Raw genomic sequence first — 17223 nt, 5'->3', positions numbered from 1 at the left:
GGGGAAGGGTTAGGGTTAGGGTTCGGGCTAAGGTTAGGGTTAGGGGACGGGGACGGTTTAGGTTCCAGGTGAGGGTACGACAACGCTTTAGGGGGAGGGTACGTGTGAGGGCGCGGGTGAGTGTCAGCGTACGGGTTAGGATTAGGGGACGGGTGAGGGTCAGGCTTCGGGGAAGGGTTAGGGTTAGGGTTCGGGCTAGGGTTAGGGTTAGGGGACGGGGACTGTTTAGGGTCCAGGTGAGGGTACGACAACGCTTTAGGGGGAGCGTACGTGTGAGGGCGCGGGTGAGTGTCAGCGTATGGGTTAGGATTAGGGGACGGGTGAGGGTCAGGCTTCGGGGAAGGGTTAGGGTTAGGGTTCGGGCTAGGGTTAGGGTTAGGGGACGAGGACGGCTTAGGGTCCAGGTGAGGGTACGACAACGCTTTAGGGGGAGCGTACGTGTGAGGGCGCGGGTGAGTGTCAGCGTACGGGTTAGGATTAGGGGACGGGTTAGGGTCAGGCTTCGGGGAAGGGTTAGGGTTAGGGTTCGGGCTAGGGTTAGGCTTAGGGGACGGGGACGGTTTAGGGTCCAGGTGAGGGTACGACAACGCTTTAGGGGGAGCGTACGTGTGAGGGTGCGGGTGAGTGTCAGCGTACGTGTTAGGATTAGGGGACGGGTGAGGGTCAGGCTACGGGGAAGGGTTAGGGTTAGGGTTCGGGCTAGGGTTAGGGTTAGGGGACGGGGACAGTTTAGGTTCCAGGTGAGGGTATGACAACGTTTTAGGGGGAGTGTACGTGTGAGGGCGCGGGTGAGTGTCAGCGTACAGGTTAGGATTAGGGGACGGGTGAGGGTCAGGCTTCGGGGAAGGGTTAGGGTTAGGGTTCGGGCTAGGGTTAGGCTTAGGGGACGGGGACGGTTTAGGGTCCAGGTGAGGGTACGACAACGCTTTAGGGGGAGCGTACGTGTGAGGGCGCGGGTGAGTGTCAGCGTACGGGTTAGGATTAGGGGACGGGTGAGGGTCAGACTTCGGGGAAGGGTTAGGGTTAGGGTTCGGGCTAGGGTTAGGGTTAGGGGACGGGGACGGTTTAGGGTCCAGGTGAGGGTACGACAACGCTTTAGGGGGAGCGCACGTGTGAGGGCGCGGGTGAGTGTCAGCATACGGGTTAGGATTAGGGGACGGCTGAGGGTCAGGCTTCGGGGAAGGGTTAGGGTTAGGGTTCGGGCTAGGGTTAGGGTTAGGGGACGGGGACGGTTTAGGGTCCAGGTGAGGGTACGACAACGCTTTAGGGGGAGCGTACGTGTGAGGGCGTGGGTGAGTGTCACCGTACGGGTTAGGATTAGGGGACGGGTGAGGGTCAGGCTTCGGGGAAGGGTTAGGGTTAGGGTTCGGGCTAGGGTTAGGGTTAAGGGACGGGGACGGTTTAGGGTCCAGGTGAGGGTACGACAACGCTTTAGGGATAGCGTACGTGTGAGGGCGCGGGTGAGTGTCAGCGTACGGGTTAGGGTTAGGGGACGGGTGAGGGTAGGCTTCGGGGAAGGGTTAGGGTTAGGGTTCGGGCTAGGGTTAGGGTTAGGGGACGGGGACGGTTTAGGGTCCAGGTGGGGGTACGACAACGCTTTAGGGGGAGCGTACGTGTGAGGGCGCGGGTGAGTGTCAGCGTACGGGTTAGGATTAGGGGACGGGTGAGGGTCAGGCTTCGGGGAAGGGTTAGGGTTAGGGTTCGGGCTAGGGTTAGGGTTAGGGGACGGGGACGGTTTAGGGTCCAGGTGAGGGTACGACAACGCTTTAGGGGGAGCGTACGTGTGAGGGCGCGGGTGAGTGTCAGCGTACGGGTTAGGATTAGGGGACGGGTGAGGGTCAGGCTTCGGGGAAGGGTTAGGGTTAGGGTTCGGGCTAGGGTTAGGGTTAGGGGACGGGGACGGTTTAGGGTCCAGGTGAGGGTACGACAACGCTTTAGGGGGAGCGTACGTGTGAGGGCGCGGGTGAGTGTCAGCGTACGGGTTAGGATTAGGGGAGGGCTGAGGGTCAGGCTTCGGGGAAGGGTTAGGGTTAGGGTTCGGGCTAGGGTTAGGGTTAGGGGACGGGGACGGTTTAGGGTCCAGGTGAGGGTACGACAACGCTTTAGGGGGAGCGTACGTGTGAGGGCGCGGGTGAGTGTCAGCGAAAGGGTTAGGATTAGGGGACGGCTGAGGGTCAGGCTTTGGGGAAGGGTTAGGGTTAGGGTTCGGGCTAGGGTTAGGGTTAGGGGACGGGGACGGTTTAGGGTCCAGGTGAGGGTACGACAACGCTTTAGGGGGAGCGTACGTGTGAGGGCGCGGGTGAGTGTCAGCGTACGGGTTAGGATTAGGGGACGGGTGAGGGTCAAGCTTCGGGGAAGGGTTAGGGTTAGGGTTCGGGCTAGGGTTAGGGTTAGGGGACGGGGACGGCTTAGGGTCCAGGTGAGGGTACGAAAACGCTTTAGGGGGAGCGTACGTGAGAGGGCGCGGGTGAGTGTCAGCGTACGGGTTAGGATTAGGGGATGGGTGAGGGTCAGGCTTCGGGGAAGGGTTAGGGTTAGGGTTCGGGCTAGGGTTAGGGTTAGGGGACGGGGACGGTTTAGGGTCCAGGTGAGGGTACGACAACGCTTTAGGGGGAGCGTACGTGTGAGGGCGCGGGTGAGTGTCAGCGTACGGGTTAGGATTAGGGGACGGCTGAGGGTCAGGCTTCGGGGAAGGGTTAGGGTTAGGGTTCGGGCTAGGGTTAGGGTTAGGGGACGGGGACGGTTTAGGGTCCAGGTGAGGGTACGACAACGCTTTAGGGGGAGCGTACGTGTGAGGGCGCGGGTGAGTGTCAGCGTACGGGTTAGGATTAGGGGACGGGTGAGGGTCAGGCTTCGGGGAAGGGTTAGGGTTAGGGTTCGGGCTAGGGTTAGGGTTAGGGGACGGGGACGGTTTAGGGTCCAGGTGAGGGTACGACAACGCTTTAGGGGAGCGTACGTGTGAGGGCGCGGGTGAGTGTCAGCGTACGGGTTACGATTAGGGGACGGCTGAGGGTCAGGCTTCGGGGAAGGGTTAGGGTTAGGGTTCGGGCAGGGTTAGGGTTAGGGGACGGGGACGGTTTAGGGTCCAGGTGAGGGTACGACAACGCTTTAGGGGGAGCGTACGTGTGAGGGCGCGGGTGAGTGTCAGCGTACGGGTTAGGATTAGGGGACGGCTGAGGGTCAGGCTTCGGGGAAGGGTTAGGGTTAGGGTTCGGGCTAAGGTTACGGTTAGGGGACGGGGACGGTTTAGGGTCCAGGTGAGGGTACGACAACGCTTTAGGGGGAGCGTACGTGTGAGGGCGTGGGTGAGTGTCAGCGTACGGGTTAGGATTAGGGGACGGGTGAGGGTCAGGCTTCGGGGAAGGGTTAGGGTTAGGGTTCGGGCTAGGGTTAGGGTTAGGGGACGGGGACGGTTTAGGGTCCAGATTAGGGTACGACAACGCTTTAGGGGGAGCGTACGTGTGAGGGCGCGGGTGAGTGTCAGCGTACGGGTTAGGATTAGGGGACGGGTGAGGGTCAGGCTTCGGGGAAGGGTTAGGGTTAGGGTTCGGGCTAGTGTTAGGCTTAGGGGACGGAGACGGTTTAGGGTCCAGGTGAGGGTACGACAACACTTTAGGGGGAGCGTACGTGTGAGGGCGCGGGTGAGTGTCAGCATATGGGTTAGGATTAGGGGACGGGTGAGGGTCAGGCTTCGGGGAAGGGTTAGGGTTAGGGTTCGGGCTAGGGTTAGGGTTAGGGGACGGGGACGGTTTAGGGTCCAGGTGAGGGTACGACAACGCTTTAGGGGGAGCGTACGTGTGAGGGCGCAGGTGAGTGTCAGCGTATGGGTTAGGATTAGGGGACGGGTGAGGGTCAGGTTTCGGGGAAGGGTTAGGGTTAGGGTTCGGGCTAGGGTTAGGGTTAGGGGACGGGGACGGCTTAGGATCCAGGTGAGGGTACGACAACGCTTTAGGGGGAGCGTACGTGTGAGGGCGCGGGTGAGTGTCAGCGTACGGGTTAGGATTAGGGGACGGGTGAGGGTCAGGCTTCGGGGAAGGGTTAGGTTTAGGGTTCGGGCTAGGGTTAGGCTTAGGAGACGGGGACGGTTTAGGGTCCAGGTGAGGGTACGACAACGCTTTAGGGGGAGCGTACGTGTGAGGGCGTGGGTGAGTGTCAGCGTACGGGTTAGGAATAGGGGACGGGTGAGGGTCAGGCTTCGGGGAAGGGTTAGGGTTAGGGTTCGGGCTAGGGTTAGGGTTAGGGGACGGGGACGGCTTAGGGTCCAGGTGAGGGTACGACAACGCTTTAGGGGGAGCGTACGTGTGAGGGCGCGGGTGAGTGTCAGCGTACGGGTTAGGATTAGGGGACGGGTGAGGGTCAGGCTTCGGGGAAGGGTTAGGGTTAGGGTTCGGGCTAGGGTTAGGGTTAGGGGACGGGGACGGTTTAGGGTCCAGGTGAGGGTACGACAACGCTTTAGGGGGAGCGTACGTGTGAGGGCGCGGGTTAGTGTCAGCGTACGGGTTAGGATTAGGGGACGGGTGAGTGTCAGGCTTCGGGGAAGGGTTAGGGTTAGGGTTCGGGCTAGGGTTAGGGTTAGGGGACGGGGCCGGTTTAGGGTCCAGGTGAGGGTACGACAACCCTTTAGGGGGAGCGTACGTGTGAGGGCGCGGGTGAGTGTCAGCGTACGGGTTAGGATTAGGGGACGGGTGAGGGTCAGGCTTCGGGGAAGGGTTAGGGTTAGGGTTCGGGCTAGGGTTAGGCTTAGGGGACGGAGACGGTTTAGGGTCCAGGTGAGGGTACGACAACACTTTAGGGGGAGCGTACGTGTGAGGGCGCGGGTGAGTGTCAGCGTACGGATTAGGATTAGGGGACGGGTGAGGGTCAGGCTTCGGGGAAGGGTTAGGGTTAGGGTTCGGGCTAGGGTTAGGGTTAGGGGACGGGGACGGTTTAGGGTCCAGGTGAGGGTACGACAACGCTTTAGGGGGAGTGTACGTGTGAGGGCGCGGGTGAGTGTCAGCGTATGGGTTAGGATTAGGGGACGGGTGAGGGTCAGGCTTCGGGGAAGTGTTAGGGTTAGGGTTCGGGGTAGGGTTAGGGTTAGGGGACGGGGACGGCTTAGGGTCCAGGTGAGGGTACGACAACGCTTTAGGGGGAGCGTACGTGTGAGGGCGCGGGTGAGTGTCAGCGTACGGGTTAGGATTAGGGGACGGGTGAGGGTCAGGCTTCGGGGAAGGGTTAGGTTTAGGGTTCGGGCTAGGGTTAGGCTTAGGGGACGGGGACGGTTTAGGGTCCAGGTGAGGGTACGACAACGCTTTAGGGGGAGCGTACGTGTGAGGGCGTGGGTGAGTGTCAGCGTACGGGTTAGGATTAGGGGACGGCTGAGGGTCAGGTTTCGGGGAAGGGTTAGGGTTAGGGTTCGGGCTAGGGTTAGGGTTAGGGGACGGGGACGGTTTAGGGTCCAGGTGAGGGTACGACAACGCTTTAGGGGGAGCGTACGTGTGAGGGCGCGGGTGAGTGTCAGCGTATGGGTTAGGATTAGGGGACGGGTGAGGGTCAGGCTTCGGGGAAGGGTTAGGGTTAGGGTTCGGGCTAGGGTTAGGGTTAGGGGACGGGGACGGCTTAGGGTCCAGGTGAGGGTACGACAACGCTTTAGGGGGAGCGTACGTGTGAGGGCGCGGGTGAGTGTCAGCGTACGGGTTAGGATTAGGGGACGGGTGAGGGTCAGGCTTCGGGGAAGGGTTAGGTTTAGGGTTCGGGCTAGGGTTAGGCTTAGGGGACGGGGACGGTTTAGGGTCCAGGTGAGGGTACGACAACGCTTTAGGGGGAGCGCACGTGTGAGGGCGCGGGTGAGTGTCAGCGTACGGGTTAGGATTAGGGGACGGCTGAGGGTCAGGTTTCCGGGAAGGGTTAGGGTTAGGGTTCGGGCTAGGGTTAGGGTTAGGGGACGGGGACGGTTTAGGGTCCAGGTGAGGGTACGACAACGCTTTAGGGGGAGCGTACGTGTGAGGGCGCGGGTGAGTGTCAGCGTACGGGTTAGGATTAGGGGACGGGTGAGGGTCAGGCTTCGGGGAAGGTTTAGGGTTAGGGTTCGGGCTAGGGTTAGGGTTATGGGACGGGGACGGTTTAGGGTCCAGGTGAGGGTAAGACAACGCTTTAGGGGGAGCCTACGTGTGAGGGCGCGGGTGAGTGTCAGCCTACGGGTTAGGATTAGGGGACGGGTGAGGGTCAGGCTTCGGGGAAGGGTTAGGGTTAGGGTTCGGGCTAGGGTTAGGCTTAGGGGACGGGGACGGTTTAGGGTCCAGGTGAGGGTACGACAACGCTTTAGGGGGAGCGTACGTGTGAGGGCGCGGGTGAGTGTCAGCGTACGGGTTAGGATTAGGGGACGGGTGAGTGTCAGGCTTCGGGGAAGGGTTAGGGTTAGCGTTCGGGCTAGGGTTAGGGTTAGGGGACGGGGACGGTTTAGGGTCCAGGTGAGGGTACGACAACGCTTTAGGGGGAGCGTACGTGTGACGGCGCGGGTGAGAGTCAGCGTACGGGTTAGGATTAGGGGACGGGTGAGGGTCAGGCTTCGGGGAAGGGTTAGGGTTAGGGTTCGGGCTAGGGTTAGGGTTAGGGGACGGGGACGGTTTAGGGTCCAGGTGAGGGTACGACAACGCTTTAGGGGGAGCGTACGTGTGAGGGCGCGGGTGAGTGTCAGCGTACGGGTTAGGATTAGGGGACGGGTGAGGGTCAGGCTTCGGGGAAGGGTTAGGGTTAGGGTTCGGGCTAGGGTTAGGGTTAGGGGACGGGGACGGTTTAGGGTCCAGGTGAGGGTACGACAACGCTTTAGGGGGAGCGTACGTGTGAGGGCGCGGGTGAGTGTCAGCGTACGGGTTAGGATTAGGGGACGGGTGAGGGTCAGGCTTCGGGGAAGGTTTAGGGTTAGGGTTCGGGCTAGGGTTAGGGTTAGGGGACGGGGACGGTTTAGGGTCCAGGTGAGGGTACGACAACGCTTTAGGGGGAGCGTACGTGTGAGGGCGCGGGTGAGTGTCAGCGTACGGGTTAGGATTAGGGGACGGGTGAGGGTCAGGCTTCGGGGAAGGGTTAGGGTTAGGGTTCGGGCTAGGGTTAGGGTTAGGGGACGGGGACGGTTTAGGGTCCAGGTGAGGGTACGACAACGCTTTAGGGGAGCGTACGTGTGAGGGCGCGGGTGAGTGTCAGCGTACGGGTTACGATTAGGGGACGGGTGAGGGTCAGGCTTCGGGGAAGGGTTAGGGTTAGGGTTCGGGCAGGGTTAGGGTTAGGGGACGGGGACGGTTTAGGGTCCAGGTGAGGGTACGACAACGCTTTAGGGGGAGCGTACGTGTGAGGGCGCGGGTGAGTGTCAGCGTACGGGTTAGGATTAGGGGACGGCTGAGGGTCAGGCTTCGGGAAAGGGTTAGGGTTAGGGTTCGGGCTAGGGTTAGGGTTAGGGGACGGGGACGGTTTAGGGTCCAGGTGAGGGTACGACAACGCTTTAGGGGGAGCGTACGTGTGAGGGCGTGGGTGAGTGTCAGCGTACGGGTTAGGATTAGGGGACGGGTGAGGGTCAGGCTTCGGGGAAGGGTTAGGGTTAGGGTTCGGGCTAGGGTTAGGGTTAGGGGACGGGGACGGTTTAGGGTCCAGGTGAGGGTACGACAACGCGTTAGGGGGAGCGTACGTGTGAGGGCGCGGGTGAGTGTCAGCGTACGGGTTAGGATTAGGGGACGGGTGAGGCTCAGGCTTCGGGGAAGGGTTAGGGTTAGGGTTCGGGCTAGTGTTAGGCTTAGGGGACGGGGACGGTTTAGGGTCCAGGTGAGGGTACGACAACGCTTTAGGGGGAGCGTACGTGTGAGGGCGCGGGTGAGTGTCAGCGTACGGGTTAGGATTAGGGGACGGGTGAGGGTCAGGCTTCGGGGAAGGGTTAGGGTTAGGGTTCGGGCTAGGGTTAGGATTAGGGGACGGGGACGGCTTAGGGACCAGGTGAGGGTACGACAACGCTTCAGGGGGAGCGTACGTGTGAGGGCGCGGGTGAGTGTCAGCGTACGGGTTAGGATTAGGGGACGGGTGAGGGTCAGGCTTCGGGGAAGGGTTAGGGTTAGGGTTCAGGCTAGGGTTAGGCTTAGGGGACGGGGACGGTTTAGGGTCCAGGTGAGGGTACGACAACGCTTTAGGGGGAGCGTACGTGTGAGGGCGTGGGTGAGTGTCAGCGTACGGGTTAGGATTAGGGGACGGGTGAGGGTCAGGCTTCGGGGAAGGGTTAGGGTTAGGGTTCGGGCTAGGGTTAGGGTTAGGGGACGGGGACGGCTTAGGGTCCAGGTGAGGTTACGACAACGCTTTAGGGGGAGCGTACGTGTGAGGGCGCGGGTGAGTGTCAGCGTACGGGTTAGGATTAGGGGACGGGTGAGGGTCAGGCTTCGGGGAAGGGTTAGGGTTAGGGTTCGGGCTAGGGTTAGGCTTAGGGGACGGGGACGGTTTAGGTTCCAGGTGAGGGTATGACAACGCTTTAGGGGGAGCGTACGTGTGAGGGCGTGGGTGAGTGTCAGCGTACGGGTTAGGATTAGGGGACGGCTGAGGGTCAGGTTTCGGGGAAGGGTTAGGGTTAGGGTTCGGGCTAGGGTTAGTGTTAGGGGACGGGGACGGCTTAGGGTCCAGGTGAGGGTACGACAACGCTTTAGGGGGAGCGTACGTGTGAGGGCGCGGGTGAGTGTCAGCGTACGGGTTAGGATTAGGGGACGGCTGAGGGTCAGGCTTCGGGGAAGGGTTAGGGTTAGGGTTCGGGCTAGGGTTAGTGTTAGGGGACGGGGACGGCTTAGGGTCCAGGTGAGGGTACGACAACGCTTTAGGGGGAGCGTACGTGTGAGGGCGCGGGTGAGTGTCAGCGTACGGGTTAGGATTAGGGGACGGGTGAGTGTCAGGCTTCGGGGAAGGGTTAGGGTTAGCGTTCGGGCTAGGGTTAGGGTTAGGGGACGGGGACGGTTTAGGGTCCAGGTGAGGGTACGACAACGCTTTAGGGGGAGCGTACGTGTGACGGCGCGGGTGAGAGTCAGCGTACGGTTTAGGATTAGGGGACGGGTGAGGGTCAGGCTTCGGGGAAGGGTTAGGGTTAGGGTTCGGGCTAGGGTTAGGGTTAGGGGACGGGGACGGCTTAGGGTCCAGGTGAGGTTACGACAACGCTTTAGGGGGAGTGTACGTGTGAGGGCGCGGGTGAGTGTCAGCGTACGGGTTAGGATTAGGGGACGGGTGAGGGTCAGGCTTCGGGGAAGCGTTAGGGTTAGGGTTCGGGCTAGGGTTAGGCTTAGTGGACGGGGACGGTTTAGGGTCCAGGTGAGGGTACGACAACGCTTTAGGGGGAGCGTACGTGTGAGGGCGTGGGTGAGTGTCAGCGTACGGGTTAGGATTAGGGGACGGCTGAGGGTCAGGTTTCGGGGAAGGGTTAGGGTTAGGGTTCGGGCTAGGGTTAGGGTTAGGGGACGGGGACGGTTTAGGGTCCAGGTGAGGGTACGACAACGCTTTAGGGGGAGCGTACGTGTGAGGGCGCGGGTGAGTGTCAGCGTATGGGTTAGGATTAGGGGACGGGTGAGGGTCAGGCTTCGGGGAAGGGTTAGGGTTAGGGTTCGGGCTAGGGTTAGGGTTAGGGGACGGGGACGGCTTAGGGTCCAGGTGAGGGTACGACAACGCTTTAGGGGGAGCGTACGTGTGAGGGCGCGGGTGAGTGTCAGCGTACGGGTTAGGATTAGGGGACGGGTGAGGGTCAGGCTTCGGGGAAGGGTTAGGTTTAGGGTTCGGGCTAGGGTTAGGCTTAGGGGACGGGGACGGTTTAGGGTCCAGGTGAGGGTACGACAACGCTTTAGGGGGAGCGTACGTGTGAGGGCGCGGGTGAGTGTCAGCGTACGGGTTAGGATTAGGGGACGGCTGAGGGTCAGGTTTCCGGGAAGGGTTAGGGTTAGGGTTCGGGCTAGGGTTAGGGTTAGGGGACGGGGACGGTTTAGGGTCCAGGTGAGGGTACGACAACGCTTTAGGGGGAGCGTACGTGTGAGGGCGCGGGTGAGTGTCAGCGTACGGGTTAGGATTAGGGGACGGGTGAGGGTCAGGCTTCGGGGAAGGTTTAGGGTTAGGGTTCGGGCTAGGGTTAGGGTTAGGGGACGGGGACGGTTTAGGGTCCAGGTGAGGGTAAGACAACGCTTTAGGGGGAGCCTACGTGTGAGGGCGCGGGTGAGTGTCAGCCTACGGGTTAGGATTAGGGGACGGGTGAGGGTCAGGCTTCGGGGAAGGGTTAGGGTTAGGGTTCGGGCTAGGGTTAGGGTTAGGGGACGGGGACGGTTTAGGGTCCAGGTGAGGGTACGACAACGCTTTAGGGGGAGCGTACGTGTGAGGGCGCGGGTGAGTGTCAGCGTACGGGTTAGGATTAGGGGACGGGTGAGTGTCAGGCTTCGGGGAAGGGTTAGGGTTAGCGTTCGGGCTAGGGTTAGGGTTAGGGGACAGGGACGGTTTAGGGTCCAGGTGAGGGTACGACAACGCTTTAGGGGGAGCGTACGTGTGACGGCGCGGGTGAGAGTCAGCGTACGGGTTAGGATTAGGGGACGGGTGAGGGTCAGGCTTCGGGGAAGGGTTAGGGTTAGGGTTCGGGCTAGGGTTAGGGTTAGGGGACGGGGACGGTTTAGGGTCCAGGTGAGGGTACGACAACGCTTTAGGGGGAGCGTACGTGTGAGGGCGCGGGTGAGTGTCAGCGTACGGGTTAGGATTAGGGGACGGGTGAGGGTCAGGCTACGGGGAAGGGTTAGGGTTAGGGTTCGGGCTAGGGTTAGGATTAGGGGACGGGGACGGTTTAGGGTCCAGGTGAGGGTACGACTATGCTTTAGGGGCAGCGTACGTGTGAGGGCGCGGGTGAGTGTCAGCGTACGGGTTAGGATTAGGGGACGGGTGAGGGTCATTCTTCGGGGAAGGGTTAGGGTTAGGGTTCGGGCTAGGGTTAGGGTTAGGGGACGGGGACGGTTTAGGGTCCAGGTGAGGGTACGACAACGCTTTAGGGGGAGCGTACGTGTGAGGGCGCGGGTGAGTGTCAGCGTACGGGTTAGGATTAGGGGACGGGTGAGGGTCAGGCTTCGGGGAAGGTTTAGGGTTATGGTTCGGGCTAGGGTTAGGGTTAGGGGACGGGGACGGTTTAGGGTCCAGGTGAGGGTACGACAACGCTTTAGGGGGAGCGTACGTGTGAGGGCGCGGGTGAGTGTCAGCGTACGGGTTAGGATTAGGGGACGGGTGAGGGTCAGGCTTCGGGGAAGGGTTAGGGTTAGGGTTCGGGCTAGGGTTAGGGTTAGGGGACGGGGACGGTTTAGGGTCCAGGTGAGGGTACGACAACGCTTTAGGTGGAGCGTACGTGTGAGGGCGTGGGTGAGTGTCAGCGTACGGGTTAGGATTAGGGGACGGGTGAGGGTCAGGCTTCGGGGAAGGGTTAGGGTTAGGGTTCGGGCTAGGGTTAGGGTTAGGGAACGGGGACGGTTTAGGGTCCAGGTGAGGGTACGACAACGCTTTAGGGGGAGCGTACGTGTGAGGGCGCGGGTGAGTGTCAGCGTACGGGTTAGGATTAGGGGACGGGTGAGGCTCAGGCTTCGGGGAAGGGTTAGGGTTAGGGTTCGGGCTAGTGTTAGGCTTAGGGGACGGGGACGGTTTAGGGTCCAGGTGAGGGTACGACAACGCTTTAGGGGGAGCGTACGTGTGAGGGCGCGGGTGAGTGTCAGCGTACGGGTTAGGATTAGGGGACGGGTGAGGGTCAGGCTTCGGGGAAGGGTTAGGGTTAGGGTTCGGGCTAGGGTTAGGGTTAGGGGACGGGGACGGCTTAGGGTCCAGGTGAGGGTACGACAACGCTTCAGGGGGAGCGTACGTGTGAGGGCGCGGGTGAGTGTCAGCGTACGGGTTAGGATTAGGGGACGGGTGAGGGTCAGGCTTCGGGGAAGGGTTAGGGTTAGGGTTTGGGCTAGGGTTAGGCTTAGGGGACGGGGACGGTTTAGGGTCCAGGTGAGGGTACGACAACGCTTTAGGGGGAGCGTACGTGTGAGGGCGTGGGTGAGTGTCAGCGTACGGGTTAGGATTAGGGGACGGGTGAGGGTCAGGCTTCGGGGAAGGGTTAGGGTTAGGGTTCGGGCTAGGGTTAGGGTTAGGGGACGGGGACGGCTTAGGGTCCAGGTGAGGTTACGACAACGCTTTAGGGGGAGCGTACGTGTGAGGGCGCGGGTGAGTGTCAGCGTACGGGTTAGGATTAGGGGACGGGTGAGGGTCAGGCTTCGGGGAAGGGTTAGGGTTAGGGTTCGGGCTAGGGTTAGGGTTAGGGGACGGGGACGGTTTAGGGTCCAGGTGAGGGTACGACAACGCTTTAGGGGGAGCGTACGTGTGAGGGCGTGGGTGAGTGTCAGCGTACGGGTTAGGATTAGGGGACGGGTGAGGGTCAGGCTTCGGGGAAGGGTTAGGGTTAGGGTTCGGGCTAGGGTTAGGGTTAGGGGACGGGGACGGTTTAGGGTCCAGGTGAGGGTACGACAACGCTTTAGGGGGAGCCTACGTTTGAGGACGCGGGTGTGTGTCAGCGTACGGGTTAGGATTAGGGGACGGGTGAGTGTCAGGCTTCGGGGAAGGGTTAGGGTTAGGGTTCGGGCTAGGGTTAGGGTTAGGGGACGGGGACGGCTTAGGGTCCAGGTGAGGGTACGACAACGCTTTAGGGGGAGCGTACGTGTGAGGGCGCGGGTGAGTGTCAGCGTACGTGTTAGGATTAGGGGACGGGTGAGGGTCAGGCTTCGGGGAAGGGTTAGGGTTAGGGTTCGGGCTAGGGTTAGGGTTAGGGGACGGGGACGGTTTAGGGTCCAGGTGAGGGTACGACAACCCTTTAGGGGGAGCGTACGTGTGAGGGCGCGGGTGAGTGTCAGCGTACGGGTTAGGATTAGGGGACGGGTGAGGGTCAGGCTTCGGGGAAGGGTTAGGGTTAGGGTTCAGGCTAGGGTTAGGGTTAGGGGACGGGGACGGTTTAGGGTCCAGGTGAGGGTACGACAACGCTTTAGGGGGAGCGTACGTGTGAGGGTGCGGGTGAGTGTCAGCGTACGGGTTAGGATTAGGGGACGGCTGAGGGTCAGGCTTCGGGGAAGGGTTAGGGTTAGGGTTCGGGCTAGGGTTAGGGTTAGGGGACGGGGACGGTTTAGGGTCCAGGTGAGGGTACGACAACGCTTTAGGGGGAGCCTACGTGTGAGGGCGCGGGTGAGTGTCAGCGTAGGGGTTAGGATTAGGGGACGGGTGAGGGTCAGGCTTCGGGGAAGGGTTAGGGTTAGGGTTCGGGCTAGGGTTAGGGTTAGGGGACGGGGACGGTTTAGGGTCCAGGTGAGGGTACGACAACGCTTTAGGGGGAGCGTACGTGTGAGGGCGCGGGTGAGCGTCAGCGTACGGGTTAGGATTAGGGGACGGCTGAGGGTCAGGCTTCGGGGAAGGGTTAGGGTTAGGGTTCGGGCTAGGGTTAGGGTTAGGGGACGGGGACGGTTTAGGGTCCAGGTGAGGGTACGACAACGCTTTAGGGGGAGCGTACGTGTGAGGGCGCGGGTGAGTGTCAGCGTACGGTTAGGATTATGGGACGGGTGAGGGTCAGGCTTCGGGGAAGGGTTAGGGTTAGGGTTCGGGCTAGGGTTAGGGTTAGGGGACGGGGACGGTTTAGGGTCCAGGTGAGGATACGACAACGCTTTAGGGGGAGCGTACGTGTGAGGGCGCGGGTGAGTGTCAGCGTACGGGTTAGGATTAGGGGACGGGTGAGGGTCAGGCTTCGGGGAAGGGTTAGGGTTAGGGTTCGGGCTAGGGTTAGGGTTAGGGGACGGGGACGGTTTAGGGTCCAGGTGAGGGTACGACAACGCTTTAGGGGGAGCGTACGTGTGAGGGCGCGGGTGAGTGTCAGCGTACGGGTTAGGATTAGGGGACGGGTGAGGGTCAGGCTTCGGGGAAGGGTTAGGGTTAGGGTTCGGGCTAGGGTTAGGGTTAGGGGACGGGGACGGTTTAGGGTCCAGGTGAGGGTACGACAACGCTTTAGGGGGAGCGTACGTGTGAGGGCGCGGGTGAGTGTCAGCGTACGGGTTAGGATTAGGGGACGGGTGAGGGTCAGGCTTCGGGGAAGGGTTAGGGTTAGGGTTCGGGCTAGGGTTAGGGTTAGGGGACGGGGACGGTTTAGGGTCCAGGTGAGGGTACGACAACGCTTTAGGGGGAGCGTACGTGTGAGGGCGCGGGTGAGTGTCAGCGTACGGGTTAGGATTAGGGGACGGGTGAGGGTCAGGCTTCGGGGAAGGGTTAGGGTTAGGGTTCGGGCTAGGGTTAGGGTTAGGGGACGGGGACGGTTTAGGGTCCAGGTGAGGGTACGACAACGCTTTAGGGGGAGCGTATGTGTGAGGGCGCGGGTGAGTGTCAGCGTACGGGTTAGGATTAGGGGACGGGTGAGGGTCAGGCTTCGGGGAAGGGTTAGGGTTAGGGTTCGGGCTAGGGTTAGGGTTAGGGGACGGGGACGCTTTAGGGTCCAGGTGAGGGTACGACAACGCTTTAGGGGGAGCGTACGTGTGAGGGCGTGGGTGAGTGTCAGCGTACGGGTTAGGATTAGGGGACGGGTGAGGGTCAGGCTTCGGGGAAGGGTTAGGGTTAGGGTTCGGGCTAGGGTTAGGGTTAGGGGACGGGGACGGTTTAGGGTCCAGGTGAGGGTACGACAACGCTTTAGGGGGAGCGTACGTGTGAGGGCGCGGGTGAGTGTCAGCGTACGGGTTAGGATTAGGGGACGGGTGAGGGTCAGGCTTCGGGGAAGGGTTAGGGTTAGGGTTCGGGCTAGGGTTAGGGTTAGGGGACGGGGACGGTTTAGGGTCCAGGTGAGGGTACGACAACGCTTTAGGGGGAGCGTACGTATGAGGGCGCGGGTGAGTGTCAGCGTACGGGTTAGGATTAGGGGACGGGTGAGGGTCAGGCTTCGGGGAAGGGTTAGGGTTAGGGTTCGGGCTAGGTTTAGGGTTAGGGGACGGGGACGGTTTAGGGTCCAGGTGAGGGTACGACAACGCTTTAGGGGGAGCGTACGTGTGAGGGCGCGGGTGAGTGTCAGCGTACGGGTTAGGATTAGGGGACGGGTGAGGGTCAGGCTTCGGGGAAGGGTTAGGGTTAGGGTTCGGGCTAGGGTTAGGGTTAGGGGACGGGGACGGTTTAGGGTCCAGGTGAGGGTACGACAACGCTTTAGGGGGAGCGTACGTGTGAGGGCGCGGGTGAGTGTCAGCGTACGGGTTAGGATTAGGGGACGGGTGAGGGTCAGGCTTCGGGGAAGGGTTAGGGTTAGGGTTCGGGCTAGGGTTAGGGTTAGGGGACGGGGACGGTTTAGGGTCCAGGTGAGGGTACGACAACGCTTTAGGGGGAGCGTACGTGTGAGGGCGCGGGTGAGTGTCAGCGTACGGGTTAGGATTAGGGGACGGGTGAGGGTCAGGCTTCGGGGAAGGGTTAGGGTTAGGGTTCGGGCTAGGGTTAGGGTTAGGGGACGGGGACGGTTTAGGGTCCAGGTGAGGGTACGACAACGCTTTAGGGGGAGCGTACGTGTGAGGGCGCGGGTGAGTGTCAGCGTACGGGTTAGGATTAGGGGACGGGTGAGGGTCAGGCTTCGGGGAAGGGTTAGGGTTAGGGTTCGGGCTAGGGTTAGGGTTAGGGGACGGGGACGGTTTAGGGTCCAGGTGAGGGTACGACAACGCTTTAGGGGGAGCGTACGTGTGAGGGCGCGGGTGAGTGTCAGCGTACGGGTTGGATTAGGGGACGGGTGAGGGTCAGGCTTCGGGGAAGGGTTAGGGTTAGGGTTCGGGCTAGGGTTAGGGTTAGGGGACGGGGACGGTTTAGGGTCCAGGTGAGGGTACGACAACGCTTTAGGGGGAGCGTACGTGTGAGGGCGCGGGTGAGTGTCAGCGTACGGGTTAGGATTAGGGGACGGGTGAGGGTCAGGCTTTGGGGAAGGGTTAGGGTTAGGGTTCGGGCTACGGTTAGGGTTAGGGGACGGGGACGGTTTAGGGTCCAGGTGAGGGTACGACAACGCTTTAGGGGGAGCGTACGTGTGAGGGCGCGGGTGAGTGTCAGCGTACGGGTTAGGATTAGGGGACGGGTGAGGGTCAGGCTTCGGGGAAGGGTTAGGGTTAGGGTTCGGGCTAGGGTTAGGCTTAGGGGACGGGGACAGTTTAGGGTCCAGGTGAGGGTACGACAACGCTTTAGGGGGAGCGTACGTGTGAGGGCGCGGGTGAGTGTCAGCGTACGGGTTAGGATTAGGGGACGGGTGAGGGTCAGGCTTCGGGGAAGGGTTAGGGTTAGGGTTCGGGCTAGGGTTAGGGTTAGGGTACGGGGACGGTTTAGGGTCCAGGTGAGGGTACGACAACGCTTTAGGGGGAGCGTACGTGTGAGGGCGCGGGTGAGTGTCAGCGTACGGGTTAGGATTAGGGGACGGGTGAGGGTCAGGCTTCGGGGAAGGGTTAGGGTTAGGGTTCGGGCTAGGGTTAGGGTTAGGGGACGGGGACGGTTTAGGGTCCAGGTGAGGGTACGACAACGCTTTAGGGGGAGCGTACGTGTGAGGGCGCGGGTGAGTGTCAGCGTACGGGTTAGGATTAGGGGTCGGCTGAGGGTCAGGCTTCGGGGAAGGGTTAGGGTTAGGGTTCGGGCTAGGGTTAGGCTTAGGGGACGGGGACGGTTTAGGGTCCAGGTGAGGGTACGACAACGCTTTAGGGGGAGCGTACGTGTGAGGGCGCGGGTGAGTGTCAGCGTACGGGTTAGGATTAGGGGACGGGTGAGGGTCAGGCTTTGGGGAAGGGTTAGGGTTAGGGTTCGGGCTACGGTTAGGGTTAGGGGACGGGGACGGTTTAGGGTCCAGGTGAGGGTACGACAACGCTTTAGGGGGAGCGTACGTGTGAGGGCGCGGGTGAGTGTCAGCGTACGGGTTAGGATTAGGGGACGGGTGAGGGTCAGGCTTCGGGGAAGGGTTAGGGTTAGGGTTCGGGCTAGGGTTAGGCTTAGGGGACGGGGACGGTTTAGGGTCCAGGTGAGGGTACGACAACGCTTTAGGGGGAGCGTACGTGTGAGGGCGCGGGTGAGTGTCAGCGTACGGGTTAGGATTAGGGGACGGGTGAGGGTCAGGCTTCGGGGAAGGGTTAGGGTTAGGGTTCGGGCTAGGGTTAGGGTTAGGGTACGGGGACGGTTTAGGGTCCAGGTGAGGGTACGACAACGCTTTAGGGG

General features: G+C 61.4%; 1 long non-coding RNA gene across 5 annotated transcripts in view; it reads left to right on the top strand.

Moving 5' to 3' along the window:
- Positions 1 to 13699, top strand: part of LOC125964724 (uncharacterized) — a 167975-nt gene extending 154276 nt beyond the window's left edge. For all 5 annotated transcript variants that reach the window (XR_007477964.1, XR_007477963.1, XR_007477962.1 and 2 more), the window contains exons 2-3: positions 8067 to 8127; positions 13671 to 13699. This is a non-coding gene — a long non-coding RNA (uncharacterized LOC125964724). The remainder of the gene's footprint in view (positions 1 to 8066; positions 8128 to 13670) is intronic.
- The last annotated feature ends 3524 nt before the right edge of the window (positions 13700 to 17223 follow it).

This window comes from Orcinus orca, chromosome 6, assembly GCF_937001465.1.
Source record: "Orcinus orca chromosome 6, mOrcOrc1.1, whole genome shotgun sequence".
In the NCBI taxonomy this organism is placed as follows: Eukaryota; Metazoa; Chordata; class Mammalia; order Artiodactyla; family Delphinidae; genus Orcinus; species Orcinus orca.
Note: the sequence above shows the minus strand (reverse complement) of the source record. Positions and strands in the feature narration are given on the sequence as shown.